This window comes from Myotis daubentonii, chromosome 2 (assembly GCF_963259705.1).
Source record: "Myotis daubentonii chromosome 2, mMyoDau2.1, whole genome shotgun sequence".
NCBI lineage: Eukaryota > Metazoa > Chordata > Mammalia > Chiroptera > Vespertilionidae > Myotis > Myotis daubentonii.
The window spans coordinates 65268525-65285557 of record NC_081841.1 but is presented as its reverse complement, the minus strand read 5'-3'; the positions used below and the strand labels follow the sequence as shown (position 1 = coordinate 65285557).

The 17033-nt window shown below is 42.0% G+C and overlaps 1 protein-coding gene and 1 pseudogene across 4 annotated transcripts in view; one reads left to right on the top strand and one right to left on the bottom strand.

Annotated features, from left to right (window-relative positions):
• The window catches only part of GRIP1 (glutamate receptor interacting protein 1), a 681581-nt gene that overhangs the window by 173456 nt on the left and 491092 nt on the right, over positions 1 to 17033 (top strand). The window lies entirely within an intron of this gene.
• On the bottom strand, positions 15458 to 15557 carry LOC132228911 (U6 spliceosomal RNA; annotated as a pseudogene).

Genomic DNA, 17033 nt, shown 5'->3' with positions numbered 1-17033 from the left:
CCCAGCCCTGAATATGGAAATATGTGACTAACTGGCCCTCAGCCCTATTTCCTCTTCTGTGCTTAGGCCTGGAGAGGTGAGGACTGTGAACTAACACGGTTGATGAACTCTGTCAGCAAACTGGTAAAAAGACAGAGGAAAGGAAAATAGTGAATGGCAAGAAGAGAGGAGAGAGATAGGTCCCTGGCCTCGGTGCTGCTTCCTAGCAAGAGATATTTATAATTTAGTGGCTTCTAGTCTGGAATTGCAAGCACTGTACTAGCCATCCTAGTAGCAGTGCCTTTTAACTTTGAGAGTCTGCTAAAGGAAGACTTCGGTTAAATGTCCTGACCAATACTGTGATTGATTACGATTTGCTTAGATTGAGGTGAGGTGGTATTTTAGGTGTAGCTTTACAGTTGTGAGTATGGGAAACACAGAGTTGATTCTTGTATTAGTATTTATTAATTATTGTATTTATTAATTATTGTATTATTTTACATCTAAGTAACTGTAAACCTACTTTTGCCTCACCTTGTATTAGAAGGAAACTAGTCTGGGGTAAAGAGAAAGAGAAGCTAGAGGAGGGGCTAAAGGGAAAGAAAGGTGTTAAAGGGAAAGAAAGGTGTTTTGGAAGAACATGCTAGACCTTCTTCCCACCCACCCTATAGTCATCGCCTTTATAGCAGCTTTCTCATGTAATTGCTCGGTGACCAGATGAATGCATTCAGTAGGCACTCAGTAAATACGTATGGGGTTTAAGTAGGAGAGAAGCAAAAGAGTAGCGTGTGGAGACATAACTGACTACTGGCCACAAGAAGCCTTAAGTTGACCATGTGAGCTGATGATGACACATCCCCATTGAAATGTTCTGTAAACAGGATTTAGATGGAAGCTGGTTTTGCATATGGAACAGTTTTCAAAATCCTTATCAGTACAGAGCAGGTGAATAACTTATTTGTCTGGAGCCGCCTGGATTTAGCTTTCACTGCTGCTGTGTTCTCCACGTCATCTCCCTGTCTCCCAGCCCATGACCTTCTCTCACACTTCAGAGAGAACATTGGAAGGGCACAGTGGCTGGTGTTAGAGAGGCCCTTTGAGGTGGAGGTGAGGGAAGTATCAAAAGCTCATGTCACCAGGAGCTAATGCATTACACCATGCTAACAGGGCAAAGTATAAAACAAAGAAGGTGAATGATAACAAGGACAAAAAAAAAAAGGGCTGAGATAAAGATGATTAAACACGTTGTTAAATTTTTTTAAATGAGTCAGTGAACAGTTTTAACAACAACAACAAATAGTAATGAAAAGAAAATAGCAAAAACATAGAGGAATGTGCTAAAAAGGATGAAGGGTGTTTAGTGCTGGGCGAAGTTAGCCCCTATGAAGTGTGAAGTCCAAGTCAGCACCGCCATGGAGGCAGCCTGGGAGCACTGCAGGCTTCCCTTGGGTCTGCTTAAATCTGGGGTTTGGTTTTAGGGGAGAGGTTCGAGGGGGTCAGTGTCGGGGCAGACATCCACTTCTCTGAGGCCTGCAGGAGAGACGTTTTCATGGTTGAACATTACACAGCTCTTCACCAGAGGACCCTGCAGACATGTGGACCTCTTTCGGCAGGACTCCTCTCCCCTCACTCCTCTGTGCTCTAGGAGCACGATGTCCTCCATAAACATCTCCCCCACTTCTCACTCAGCTCATTCTTCTCTCTCCCCTCTGCCTCACAGACAGACTCTGTGGAAGAAAGTTTTCAGTACAAAGCTCTTCCTTCCTTCCTCCCTCCCTCCCTCCCTCCTTCCCTTCCTTCCTTTCTCTCTCTCTCTTTCTTTTCTTCCCCCCTCCCCTCCCCTTCCCTCCCCTCTCTTCCCTCCCCTTTTTCTTAATCCTCACCTGAGGACATTTTCTCATCGCTTTTTAAGAGTGGAAGGGAGGAAGGGGGGGCGGTGGTGGGAAGAGACATTTATGTGAGAGAGACACATCAACTGGTTGCCTCCTGCACCTATCACAACGGGAGTGGGGCGGGCGGAGAATCTGCAACTCAGGTACATGCCCTTGACTGGGAATCACACCCTGGATCCTTCTATGTGAGGGCTGGACACTCTAATGACTGAGCAACACCAGCCAGGGCCAAAGCACTGTTTCTTCAGGTCACATTCACTCCTCAATTTGTCTTAATACAGCATTTACGCCATGACTGTTCTAACAAAGGTCCCAAGTGACAACTACACTTAAGTGCCAGATTACAGGAATCATTTTACTGCTCCTCCTGCTCACCTGTCTGGGAGAAGGGGTGCCTCCTTGAAATTTTTTCCTTCCTGATTTCTGTAACCAAGTTTTCCTAGACTTGTCACTATTTTCTGGCTAGACCTGTTTCAGATCTTAAATGGCTTCTAGTGCACCACTCACACCTAACATGTTAGTCTTTGCCTGCCCTCCTGCCAAGCTGTGTTCTGCACTCTTTTATCCATCTCTTGTTCATGTGGCTTTTAATACCAGTGTTATTAGAATCTATATTTTTAGCCAAGACCAGGACATTGAGAAGCCATGCACCCTGAAATCATATATCCTACATGATATAATTCAAAGTAAAAACACCACTGAGCCATTTCAATACAAGTTTAAGGAAGTTTAACAGAGTTCTTACCATTTCCAAGCTTTTGATGCCTTTTTGGGAAAATAATAAATCTCTTTATTTTTCAAAAATTGTATTCTTACTTTTGGTACCGTCATTTTGCTGATGCTCTAATCTTCGTTCTCTGCAGGGTAATGCAAGATTGTTCTCGTCCAAGGCATCCCTTTCTTGTTGGTAGATGCTATTTTTACATCGGGATGACCTGTCTCCTTTCTCTTTGCTCCAGCCATCCTCTCCCAAGTAACTCAGAACATGAACGGAACTTGTTACACATGTGATGGAGGAATCTCAGTCTGTTTTACTTTTCTACCCATGTTTTCAGGTACTTTTTTGTTCCTATTTGAAGTTTCTCATCTTATGTGCAACTGGCAGTTCCTGACTTTCTAAAATCTCATTTAGTCTCTACTTCACACTACTCCCCTCCATCATGTTTCAGTGATGCAGCATTTGAAGTTACACTATGTTAAGTGCTCCTTGCGTTTGCAGATGCTATTCCTACTTTCTGGCCCACTGTTGTACCCTCTGACTAAACCAGGTTAGATCTCAGCTTACTGCCATCTCCTCCAGAGAATCTCCCCTCATCCCTTAGATCAGGTGAAGTTCATTTGCTGAGTGTTACCCAGCCCTCCTTGCCCCCATTTGTACTTCTTAGTGCATTTGTCATGACTTGTTTATTACCTCATACGATGCGTAAGAGCAGAGACCATTTCTGTCTTTTTCAAGGCTGCATTCGCAGTGCCTAACATTCTTCCCATTATTGTAAATACATGTTAAATTGAACAGATGAGATGGAAATAATAAATTGGCAGTCTCTCATTTTATTTTTTCAGACCCAGTTCAAATGTCTTTTTATCCCCAGGCAAAAACATAGTTCCCCCCTGGAACTTAATATTTCATTATAATTGTCCAGCAGTCCACTAGCAAAAATGTCAAGACCATAAAAGTCAAGAAGAGACTGAGGACCTGTCACAGAATGGAGGAGATTAGAGAGGATGCCCAATGCAATGTGGGATCCTGGGACAGAAGGAGGATATTAGCAGAAAAAAACAGTGAAATACAAAGTGTGTTAGGGTAGTTAGCAGTATTGTACCAAGGTCAGTCTCTCAGTTTTAATGATTGATAATGATTATGTGAGATACTAGCATTAGGTAAAAGGTACAATTTTAAGACTTTTCTCAAAGTCTAAACTACTTATGTTCCTAGCCCCTAAGGGTGCCCAGCATAGTAGGTGCTCAGTAAACACTGGATTCTTTTACCCTTGCTCACTTCCACTTAGTTATTTGCAGTCTGTGTTTTCTTCTTGCCTCACCTAGCAACAGCTTGGCGCCTTTAGGGAGGACTGGTCCCAGAGTGCATGTGCTGGGGAGGCCAGCATCCTGCCTTTTGGTGGCAATGACACCGTACCCATCCTGTGTATTGGTGATTTACTTTCATCAGGACTGAAGATCATAAAGAAGAGTTGTGCTGGAGAAAAACAGAATAAAAATGGGGAACCTGGTCTCTTTATAGCTTGATGTTAAATTGTCTGTATTTTATCTTTGAATTAAAATTTTTTGTTATTATTTGAATGCCAAGATAGTCCCGATCCCCAATTTAGCATCTTTTTCTTTTTTATGATTTTAACAAATTCTTATTTTATTTTACAACAAACAGGACTGATCACCTTTTCACTAATAGCATCTCAACTCAGGTTTTATGAAGAAAATGTTTCTCTAAAATGTCTTACACATATAAAAGGATATCTTTATCCTAATACATTGTGTTAGAAATACAAAACACTGTGGCTTTGAAGACAATTTATAAAAGTTGAGAAAACAAGTGTAAAACCTCAGAAATCCTCATAAAAACATCCCTGAGCATTTCTAAGTGCATTCTAAACTTAGTTCATCCCTTTTAAATGACTAAATAATAGCACAGGTGTTTAATAAGTTCTATTAGACCTTCTAATCAGCTGGAACTTTAAGAAAGGTTTTTTCAAGGTTGCATCATTTATAGAAATTTAGGGTCAGTGTATAGTTATTTTCCTCTTGCTCATAAAGCCTTTGACTTACAGTTATGTCCTATTGAAAACACAGGGTACTCTATGTCAACCATAACTTAACTGTCATTTGCTCTCATAAACTGTGTACGATTAACCAAAGAGTTGAGCTGCTTGTCTTAGCAAAGGGAAGTCCCTCTTGTCTGTTTCTCAGCCTCCCTCTCCCTTGGACTTCTGCTTTGCACAGCTACCTACCGATGCTCTTCCATGGCGCCTGCCATCTCTATATCTAGGCACTCATGCCTCACAAGCACAAGCACCCACCGATGGCAGGTGTGGGGCTTGTGGCAGAGGCTTCCAGCAGCGACATTGTACAGTGCAGCACGGCAACTTGTCACACTCTTGTTTCTTTAGCATAAAAAATGGGTAACATGGGCAATTTCAACTAGAAGTCAAAAGAAAAAAGGAAACAGAGAGCCCCCCCCCTCCAAGTTTTCAAACTATTTTGAAAACATTTCCTGAACCCCCGAATGCTACCCACTCTGTGAGGTGTCACAAACACTTCTGCAAGGTCACCATGTGTAGAGTCTCAGCAGCATTTGTTGCATCGAAGGGCCACGACGGTGAAGGCACCTTTGTTGAGTGTCCTGCAGAGGTGACCTGCCTTTCAAACTCTCCTTGCTTCTCCATGAAAAAGATGAACAAAACCAATCTTACATTTCGACAAGCTTTCTATATTTAAGGGTAGGGCTTCCACACACAAAGAACTAAATGCATGATGAAATCCCTAATCAGATATACGACTTTTATTAATGTGTGTTTTTCTATACGGGTGACTCTAAACCTACTTTTGTTCACCCCTGTACTTTCAGGCACAATCTTAGAACACAAATTTTCAGCGTTTCAGATAGGTTCCTTACTTTTTTTGTTTTAATCTTTAAGATAAACCAACTCTCAGATCAACTGGTTTTCCATCTGAGATCCCTTGCTCTTTACCATTAGAGCTAAGGCTTTCATGACTTCCGTTTTTCTGTGCCATTTGATACAACAAAATAAGAAAATATACTTGTAATACTCAAATGAGCACTACTGCTCACTCCAAGATGGGGTCACTGTCCACACTGAGGTGTTGGCTGGCAGATGTGCAGTGGTTTGAAATATTTGTTAAATAACTGGCGTGCAGAAGTCTGGGCTACAGAAAGGTTGAAAAATATCTGTCTACTGAGATTATACCACAGTGCCCTCTAGCCTGTGCAGCAGGAAGAAAAATTCTTCTCCTTTCTGCTGTTCATTTCTGGAGGTCCATTATTTAGCAACAAACTTGCAGCGATAGGCAGGCCGAATACATTGGTTATATAAAGGGTATTAACCTGCTGTGAATACATTGGTTATATAAAGGGTATTAACCTGCTATTAAATACTCCCTAAAATGCCTTTTCTCAAAACAGACATCATCAAGTCACTTTTCTTTTATTTTTTTAAATCCTCACCAGAGGATATTTTTTTCCAATGATTTCTAGAGAGAGAGAGTGGAAGAGAGTGTGGGAAAGACAAAGAGAAACATTGATGTGAGAGAAACACATCCATTGGTTGTCTCCTGCACGCTCCCTGATCAGGGCCTGGGCCGGGGCGGAGCCTGTAAACCAGGTAGGTGCCCTTAACCTGCATAGAACCCAGGAGCCTTAGGTCCGGAGTGGGATGCTCTATCCAGTGATCCAAACCAGCTAGGGCAAGTCACTTTCTTGAAGAGCAAGCGCCTTCTTGTAGAAGAAATAGCCAGTATCTTAAAGTGTCAACAGGTGCAGAAGCACAGTGCTGCTGTGTAGGGGCTCTATCCTTGGAGCCATTTGCTTGGTTGAGTGAAAGGGGGAATAGAGAAGAACTCCCCTTCTTACCTTTCCTCCTGTCCCCCCCATGGAAAAGCAGCAATCTATACACTCTATCCTTGAGCGTGGCAAAGGCAGGTGTCCTTGAAGTTATCTAATTATCATTGATCACTAACTCATGATGGTCTAGTACCCACATTCTCTCCATTCATATCGTTTTGGGGAAAAAATCTATAAGTTTAAGCCTTCCTGTTTATGTTGATTTAAGTTCAGTAAATAGACTTTAAAGAGAAAATTAGTCTTACCTAGAATCTTTCTTTGATTATTTGTTATCTGTGACGTTATTTCCCACCTCCCCTTCAAAGAGAAAACTTGAAAACCTAAAACTTAAACTCAAGAATTTTATTGAGGCCCACAAAATATATTTTCTCCAGAGACTTATTTTTTAAAAAAGTAAAGCATTTTTATCTTTAAAATCTACAAATTGTAGAAGTAGGTAAGCAGTAGAATATGATTTATTCTGCTCTGTCACTAAATAACCTTGGAAGTTTCCTAAAAAGCAGTCTCTTTTCTGGTTATAAAAAACATTTAATGGGAAAAAGTTCTCCTGAGATTCGCAGTACATAGAATTTTTAACTTAAAAAATATACCTTAGCACATTTATACTCTGCCATAAAGTACTATAATAAATAATTAAAATAGGACTAGAATTGTCAAAATAAATGATAACAGGATTGTGGTATGATGCTCTTAATGTTTTTCATGCCTTTTTTTTCCTTTTTGATTTGCATAACATAATACTAAACAAAGGATTTCCCAGTTGCTAAATGTGAATTAACAAGAATTAACAAGCTTTTAATGGATATTTTGGTCATATTTCAGATTTTAGCCTATTTATTTCTGTATTCTTTTCTTGCATTTGCTCTAAAAATGTATCTTAGTTATTTGTATAAATAATGTGTTTGGTGGTAAACAGGTGAGAACTACCTGGTTTGAAAAATAAAATTTAGCAATTATTTTTTCACACCCACCTGCAGCTTTCCCTAATGCTTGGTTCTGAGCATTGAAGAAATGAGAAATTCAGACAGAACATGTGTCTTCACTATTAAATATTTCAAAAGCTGTAAAGGCAATATACATTTAGAGTCTTTACATTTCATTTTAATATATAAGCTCTTCAAACCACCACACTATTTTCTGTGTCTGTATTCAAATATATTACATGGCTTCTAAATGAATTTTCCCAGAAGACTCACTATTTCCTACATTAGGTCATTGGCGCCGAAGAAAGCTCCAGTTCTCTCTCACTCTCTCCCTGCATCTCTCTCTTTTACAACATTCCAAAATGGCCTTAGGTGGTGATTTCACCTTTGAGCTGATCAATGTAACTGGCAGTTTTCACAAGTTGTCGCCTAATCCTGGAGCCAAGGACTGGGCATAGGATGAAAACTGCTGGATGACATCTGGGAGTCTGCCTGCTCAGGTGACCTGAGCTTTGAAGCCGGTGTTCTTATACCTCTGTACCTCCCTAGAGTCCATGCCAAAGTCATCGCTCAGATCAGCTATTTCTCGGAGATCTGCACCTCATATCACATTGAGAAGGAGCAGAAGATTTTACCCCTGGCTCTGGTGTTACATAGACATCCTTATTTAACCCATATTAGTATCATCAAGTTGGGCTTAATATATGAACCTAAATTCAAAACATTGAATTTTCGAGGGGAAATTGAATGGGTTGGGGAGGTGGGAGAGAGGGAGAGATTCTGACATTTGTTGAATACCTACTAAGTGTTGTGTATTATTGAATCACTGCAACATCACTCCAAAGAGGTAAGAAACTGCTTTTCCACTTTTGCACATGAGAAATGTTAATTGCTTTCCCAGTGTTACCCTAGCCCAGTGAATCATAGATTTTGGATTGCCTATCAGGTATTTGTGGCCCCAAAGCTCATGTTTTCTTCACATATACATGTGCACAGGAAGATAATCTCAGGAAGAAATACTTTTGTTGTTGCTGAATGCACTATGACTTTGAGAAAGCTTTGTGTATGGCAGTGCTCCCCAAACTTTACAGTTCAGTTGTGGAGCATGATTCAGTGTGGACCTTTCGTCCATTATTGAAGTAGTAAGGTACCAAGAAAATACAAAGAGTAGGTCTTCACCCTCCTGTGGCTCCCTGACTCTTGTCTAAGACCAGGTTTCCCCAGGGTCAGCAGTAAGACTTGGACCAGTGGTTATCTGCAGGGCAATAAATACTCCAGGTACGAATCTCAGTTGCTGATTGTAAAGGTAAATCCTGGTTTATTAACTCCAGCGTATACCCCAGCTTTCTTGAGAGAGCCCTGAGTTCCAGTGCTTTTGCAATCTCTTAAATGTGCCCCATCTTACCTACCTGTGAGACTATTCCATGCCTTGTCACAAAAGAAAACAATCCTCTCAAACCATATAACCTCTCAGGAAGCATAAGGACAACTCAGTGACATCTGTAGGACTCCCTTTCCACCAGATGGGTCACACTCACGGTAGAGTGAAGCCATCCCTTGTCTCATCAAGAGTGACAAGTCTGGCCTAGCTGATTTGGCTCAGTGGATAGAGCGTTGGCCAATGGACTGAGGGATTCCGGGTTCCATTCTGGTCAAGGGCATTTACCTCCACTGCAGGCTAGATCTCCTTGTGTCTCTCTCACATCGATGTTTCTCTGTCTCTCCCACTCTCTCTAAAAATCAATGGAAATATATCTTCTGGTGAGGAATAAAACAACTACAACAACAACAAAAAAAGAGTGATGAGTCTTAGGCTCCATTCTGCTTTCACTTTTTTGGGGTCTATTGCTTAAAATAACTATGCTTTATATTCTTTTCCCTCATCATGTGAAATTGCAGATGTTTACTGGTTTCATTCTTTCTTTTATTGAACTAACTCCCCCTCCAGTGAATGTATTTTGTTTTGGAAACAAAGCTCTCCATTTCAGTTTGAATAGCTCCCTCTGTTATGATGAAGTTCTGTTACATATATAATCAAGCCTTCCTTTCATTTTTAAGTTAAAAATAATCTAAACAATGTGAGTGATAAATTTCCATGCCACTGCCTTAAATATCCTGGTCTGTTTTCCTCCCCATCTCTTTCTACTGCCCTGAGATGAGAGTGTTGTGTTGGGGAAATGGTGGTGCATGTCCTCCTTGCTTTCAGAAAACATGCAGGTTTAAGAGCCAAGAGCAAAAGTATTTCGTTTGTCTTAGCTTTTAGTGTAGAAACTGCTAGCTGTATACCCAATATTCATTCTATGTTTATGCACAGAAACCTGATTTTTTTTTTTTTGTAACTGGCAGTGTGCCCAGCTTCCCCTGGGTGGTCAGTGAGGTTAAGCTGAAGGTGTTAGGAGAGCTTTCAGGAAGGCTGTGTGAAGCAGATGACTCAGCTGAGAGGCACACCTTTTTGGCCCTTCCTTTCTTCCTCCTCTTTCTGCTGGAAATGTACTCTCTGGCATTTCACAGCCACATTGGACCTCGAGGATGAGTGCCAGGTGAAAGATAGGATCCGGAGTTCCTGATGACTCTGGAGCCGACGTGGCAGCATGTACTGCCAACATCGGTGTTTCCTTTACCGGAACAGGAAACAAACTTCTGTCTTGTTTAAGGCACGCATGTGGGGTTTCTGCTATACACAGACACACGTAATCATACCTAATGCTGTTTTCTTTAGCTTCCTCATAACTGCAACGCAGAAACATCTACTTCTACTTCACCAGTCTCCTCTCTTCTCCCAACTCTAATGCCACCCTCCTCTACTTACTCCTAGCACTCAAGCGGGCATTTTCAGACAGGAAGTGCCTGCCTGAAAGTCACATATGCAGATCGGTCTAGCCCGAGAATATATTCCCAGATATTTCTGCTGTTGCTCTGTTCTCCATGCACGCAAAGACTTTCAGAGCGGCAGAGACTTTCCACAGCAGCACTCGCTGCAGTGGCGGTGGGGTGGGGTATATAGGGCAGAGCCGTGGTTTGCATGCAGGCGCCATTGAAGTCTAGAATCTATTGTGGCAAAAGATGAGTTGGGCAGGGCTAGTGTCTCACATGCAGCAGGAACACAATTTCTTCCCAGCGATGTCTACAGGAAGCAGGTTCTGTGCCCCCAGCAGCACCTCGCGGGGTGTTTCATGGACTGGTGAGTGAGAGAGCTCCCTTTAAGCCCTTACTGATCTGTAGTCTTCTACCTGCCTTCCCACAACCTCCTGTAGGATTGCTCGTGTGAAAGAAGGTAGAGGTCACATTCAGCCTGGGATAAAAGAGTGTTCGGTAAAATAAAACAAAAGCTCGGATAAGCAATATGCACATAAATTGGGGAGGTGGAGCGAGTTACTCAGGCACTAGTCCTGAGAGAGGTGCAAGGGTACAACAAAGAGAAGCAAGGCAACCCCGCCCCTTTCTGTGCATCACGCCCCTGCTGGAGGGGAGGATGCTGTCACTGCACGCTGTGTCATATTGCTGTCTCCCCCAGCCCCTGTCAGGATGCTTGGTATTGGGGCCTCACATAAACTTTTCTGCTCAGCAACCCAGCCCCTTCCAGCACAGCCTGTTCCCCTCTCCAGGCACCAAAGCACTTGGCATGCTGTAGAGAGTAATTTCAAAGTAGATTATAACTGTTGATAAAAAGCACACTACACTGGGTAGAAGGTGCACTAGGGAAGAGTGTTGTAAAAAGAAAGCTGTGATAATGGATTGTAAATTGATAATAAATATCCTAACAAGATAAAGCTTTTACGAAAATTACAAATCAGTGCTTCCCTCCCCCTTTCTCATGAAGGAACTGGGAGGGATTAGTCCAGCTTTAGTTGGCACAGGTTCTTCATTTTAAGAGCAACGTATAGACGTAAGATAGCATTTTGTGGGAAACTTCAAGAGTTTGGAAGGGATCCAGAGAAGAGCAAATGCAGTTATCAATAGGTGGTAAAATTGGGTCTTCAACAAAAGGTTACAGGAGTGTGCTGCATTTAGTCTGAAGTAGAGGTGATTTATTAATTGTGAAAGCGCTGCTGTTAAGGACTGACCAACATTTTCTGTCCCCATCGAAGACATAAGACAAAGGAACTGTTTAAAGTAGAGGGGAACAGAGGGACTTAGATGAACTATTGGGAAGCATTTCTTGAAAGTGAACATCTTCAAAGGTAAAAAAATGTCACAAACTATAACCAGTTACTGAGAAAGGTTGTGCAATCTGTGTTTCAAGGTATTAGTTTAGTGGGCATAGCACTGGCTCTGCACTCAGAACTGATTTTGAATCTCAGCTCTTGCCTTGGCTAACATCAATAAAATGATCTTTTAAATGCCTTCACTTTGCAGGATTTGGGGGATTATGGAACATAGTATTTGGAAGGTATTTAGGTGATAAAGGTGATAAATAAACATTATTTTTCCCCTTCAACAGCTGAACTAGTATTTGTTTGAGATTTTTATAACACAAGAGTTAGGCAACATATTCTTGTCAGTATTGATTATTTTCTCTGTTTTCCAAGGATTTGGCTTTTGTAGAAAAATAGATCCTAGCATTTTGTGGCAGGTGATTATTATTACTTGGATTTTTATAAAGCCATAACTGATGTGTGTATGTGTTTGGATTCAAGCTTACACCATGAACAAAGAACTATAAGAAAGGTATTTCAAAATCTAAGTCAGAAAAATCAGATATTATAAGTCACAAAAGGAAACCCCTGGTCTAAACATTATATGGTGCAGCCACAGCATTAATTTCCTCTGTTTTGCCATAACTGGACCTGTTCACATTACTAGGCTTGTTGTCACTTTGCCGACTCTGTGAAAATCTACACTAATAAAAGAGAAAGATGCAAATTGACCACACCTCCGCGATGCCCAGCAGCCAGTCAGGCATTAGTATGCAAATTAACCCAACAAAGATGATGGGTTGGTTAATTTGCATACTCAGATGCTGAGCGGCTAGGGGTGGGGCAGGGTAGGCCTTCTGCACCACCCCAGCTGCTCTGGGCAGAAAGGTGGCTCCAGGCCCGAACAAAGGTGGAAAGGCATCTCTGGCTGGAGCAAAGGCAGTGCAGGCAGCCAGGGAAAGGAAGGCCCATTCTTGTACGAATCTTCATGCATTGGGCCCTAGTCTCTATCTAAAGGAAATATTGCTCTGTTAGATCTCAAATGCCACCATCATTGACTCCTTTCCATCCATTTATACATCGGTTTTTGAGGCAAGTGCTCTGAAGTTGCTGCTTGCCCCCCTTGGCTACGGTCTCCTCGTTGAAACCAAGCACATCTTTCTGACCTAAATGGCATGTAAGCCTGTGCAGATGTTAAATAGTGTCAGTTTCTGTATTGCCAGATGCTGATAGAGAAGAGGCGGACACCCTTGCAGTTGTTCTGCTGTAAATGTCACCGCCATGGAAGGCTCCATGAGACTTACACTCTGACCCCAACTTTTCTCCCTAAGTGGGAGAATGTGATTCCTAGTTCTCAGGAGAAGGCTTAGGGTGCTTTCAGTGAGCTGTTCCCTGTACACAGTAAAGAGAGAGCAAACACATACCCAGTGCCTTCTGGGAACCCGCTGCCAATCTCAGTGCTTTGCATGTATTAATTCATGTCACCTTCCTAACGGGGCTGGGAATATGGCGCTATTTACTGTTGTTCACGTTTTATAGATAAGAAAATGGAGACAGACAATATAAGTAGCTTGCTGAGGATCTCAGGGCGGCAAGTGCCTGCGCGGGCAAGCCAGCCCCGGGCCCACATGCGGCACCAGCCCGCTGCTGCCTCTCGGTGTGAGCAGCTTCCCACCGCTGGTGCAGCAGGACTTTAGAAGGCTGTCTGGGAACTGCCTTGACACATTCTAATTATTTGTTCCTTTATCGTGGGAATGTTTTTGAAGTTCTGGAACCAGAAAACTGCCAAGCTCTCTTCCTAATCCTTGTTTCGTGACACTTAACTTTAAATACAGAATTTATTATGGCTGGTTAACTTGGAACTGTCTTCATTCTAAAAACAGCTTCCAGACGCTTTCTTCAGTCTGCCAAAGCTGTTCTTTGCATGGTTTTTTAACCCCTTCTGTCTTTCTTCACATCACCAGGACTTCCGCCTCTACCAGAACCACCCATTTGAGACCTGGGTCCATTCACATGCAAACATATACACAGATGACAGCTTAGGAATTCATGGACTTAAGCCCTCTCTGCTACATCCTGTGGGGAATCCAGGCCACCAGAGACCCCCACCCTAATTCTTGAGACGTAATATTCTCACAGTCATTTCTGGCTTTGAGTTTTGGTTCCCATCGAAGTCTTGAATTTCCTTGCTATTTTCTTCCCTCTGCTCCATTTTGAATTATACCTGGTTTTCACCCTATATTTCCCAGCAGATTACTCATACAAAGCCTTTTTGGGTATAACAGACTTTAGTAAATGTTTGGGGTAACAGGGTCAGTTAGTGGTTACATCCCACAACACAAAAAGCCTAGAATTGAATGTAGACATTTCTTTTCCTAAATGGCTCTTAGCCACTCGATCACAGATAATTTTTATCACAAAGTACCCCGATAGTAGGCTCTGGGCTCTTTCTCAATCTCACCACCCCTCCAGTTCTCTTTACACTTTAAATTCAGTCTTTTTGCCCAGCCAGCATGTTCAGTGATTGAGCATCAACCCATGAACCAGGAGGTCATGGGCCGATTTGCGGTGAGGCCATATGCCTGGGTTATAGGCTTGATCCCTGGTGGGAGGCATGCAGGAGGCAGCCGATTGATGATTCTCTCTCATCATTGATGTTTTTATATCTCTCTCCCTCTCTTATCCTCTCTCTGAAATCAATAAAAGCATATATTTTTTTAGAAATTCAAATTTTCTTTGTTTTATGCAGAGTTGTCTAGCCATAACCCTCTCTTTGGCCTCAGGCCTCCCTTTTTCTGTCTCATAATTCATTAATATCTTGCTAAACAAAATGATCATTCATTCTTTAAAAAAATTTTTTTTCCTATTACAGTTGACATTCAGTATCTTATTAGTTTCAGGTGTGCAGCATATTAGTTAGACAATAATATACTTTACAAAGTGTTCCCCTTGATATTTCCAGTACCCACCTGGCACTATGCATAGTTATTAAAACATCATTGTCTATATTCCCTACAAAATAATAATCTCTGGGATTATTTTGCAACTGCCAATTTGCACTTCTTAATCCCTTCACCTTTTTTACCCAGCCACCAACTCCCCTTCCATCTGACAACCACCAGTCTGCTTTCTCTGTCCATAATTCTGTTTCTGTTTTGTTTGCTCATTTATTTTATCTTTCAGATTCCACATATAAATGAAATCAGATGGTATTTGTCTTTCTCTGTCTGACTTATTTCACCTAGCATAATACCCTCTAGGTCTATCCACATTGAAAATGGTCAGATTTCAATTTTTTAATGGCTGAGTAATATTCCATTGTGGAAAACAGTATGGAGGTTCTTCAAAAAGTTAAAAATAGAACTACCATATGACCCAGTAATCCCACTTCTGGATATTTGCCTAAAGAAATCCAAAACACAAATTCAAAAAGATATATGCATCCCTGTGTTACTTGCTGCAGTATTTATAGTAGCCAAGATATGGAAGCAACCTGGTGTCCACGGATTAAGAAGAAGTGGTGCATATCTACAATGGCCATTTAGTCTTTATCAGTATAACAGAACTGGCAGTAACTTTGGAGTTTCAGTCTTCTTTTTCTTCACCTCTGCTCAAGTTCTGAAAGTGGAGAAGAACAGAGGAGAAAACATTTTTTTCTCTATGATATGAATTTTGATGTTACACAGCAGAAGTGGTTATAGTCAGTTTGAATATTAAATACATTGATTCTTTTGGCTAAACCGGAAATAAAGGAAAATTAACATTATCATTAAGACACATAATAGGAACCACAGGGAACTATAAGATGAGTATACCCTCTCTTCCTTCTGATAAATGAACATTAACATGAACGGAAACCAGTAGCATACTTACTAACCACAGGAGATGGTGTCAGGTCTGGGCCTGTCTTTACTTTTTTTGTTTTTTTTTTTAAATATGGAACGCTTCACAGATTTGCGTGTCATCCTTGCACAGGGGCCATGCTAATCTTCTCTGTATTCCAATTTTAGTACAGACCATGTGACATGTAACAATTGGGCTCTGCCTGGAGGGTACCTGAGCAATCCACAGATGTGTCCATAGAGATGGTGTGGTCATGAAGCTCATGGCCCCAGAGGTTGAAGTGCATGAAGGGCTGCAGGTGGAGCACAGAGGGCCAAGTCGGGCACAGCTGAGCCACATCAGAAGACCCTGTTCCTTCACAGCAGAACCCCAGCCACAGGCTAGAGGACAGCAGCAGGACCCTGAGGGAGGCACTAAGTAAGGTACAGAATCTAAGCCCAGCAGTAGGGTTCTCATCCTAGAGGGAGCCTAGGTTTTTGGTTAGTATATCCAGGAAGACTGTGGAAAAAGTTGTCTAATACATTGACTAGAAAAATTGCCACTGGGAGGCCTTATGGATGCCTCCTGCTTTTCTATCATGGGGCCTGATGGACAGCACAATTTAATTCTTAGGTCTGTGCCTGGGAGGTAGTCTTTGTCTTCTGATCAAATTCTTGCATGATTAGCTCAGGAACCAGGGCATGCTTGGATCGATGAGGAACTTTGAAGGTGAAGGAGGGGCAATGTGGCCAGGCCAGTGGCCACAGAGCTCTATGCTCAGCACACACCGTGGAATACAGACAAACCTGGCTTTCTTCCCTGCCATGTACACAGCTGGAAAGAGCGCCGTTCTCATCCTTACAATGAAAAAGTCATAAAGCACATCAAACTGCATGTGTATGTATTTTCTTAAACTCATTGGAGAGCTTGGTTGCAGGACAACGAGCTGACCCAAAATCTAAGGAGAGACTGGCAAAAACAGACAAGATGCCAATACTGGCTTAGCTGCGGTAGGCTGAACGGGACACTGGTTGGTAAAATGGAGGGGGCTGTGTGGACTAGTGAGAGAATGTGGAGGCACTGAGGGGTGGCAGAAATTGGGGAGTGCACACTCCCTTAAGGGTTTTTCTCCATGAGCCCCAATGGGCACTTCACAGGAAAGATTGGAGAATTTTTTAAATACCCTCTTTGGATAAAATAAAGCAGAAAAGGGAAGCACTGTAATTTTAAAGGCTGGGCACTGAAGACAAGGAAGCAAGGGCATGCACTTCTGAGGGATGAGCAGTTCATGCTAAGGCCCTGAGTTAGGAGAGGCTCGGTGAGTGAGAGGTTGGCTAGAGCCGAATGAGCGAGGGAATAAGAAGAGATGAGGTTAGAGGTAGTGGGTTATACGTGTACTCATTGCGCAAGGTGAAAATGACTGAGAGCACTTTGGCTTTTATTGGAGTAAGTTGAGAAGCCACTGGAGGGTTTTGAGCAAGAAGTGATATAATGTGACCTTTGCTTTAAAAAAATAGTTTGCCAATTCCTGATAAATTTCAAGATACACTTACCATATAACCCTGCAATCACACTCCTGGGTGTTTAGAAAAATGTGAACTTACGTTTGCACAAATTCCTGTACCTTAATGTACATAGAAGCTTTATTTGTAAAAGCTAAAGACCGGAAGCAACCCAAATGTAG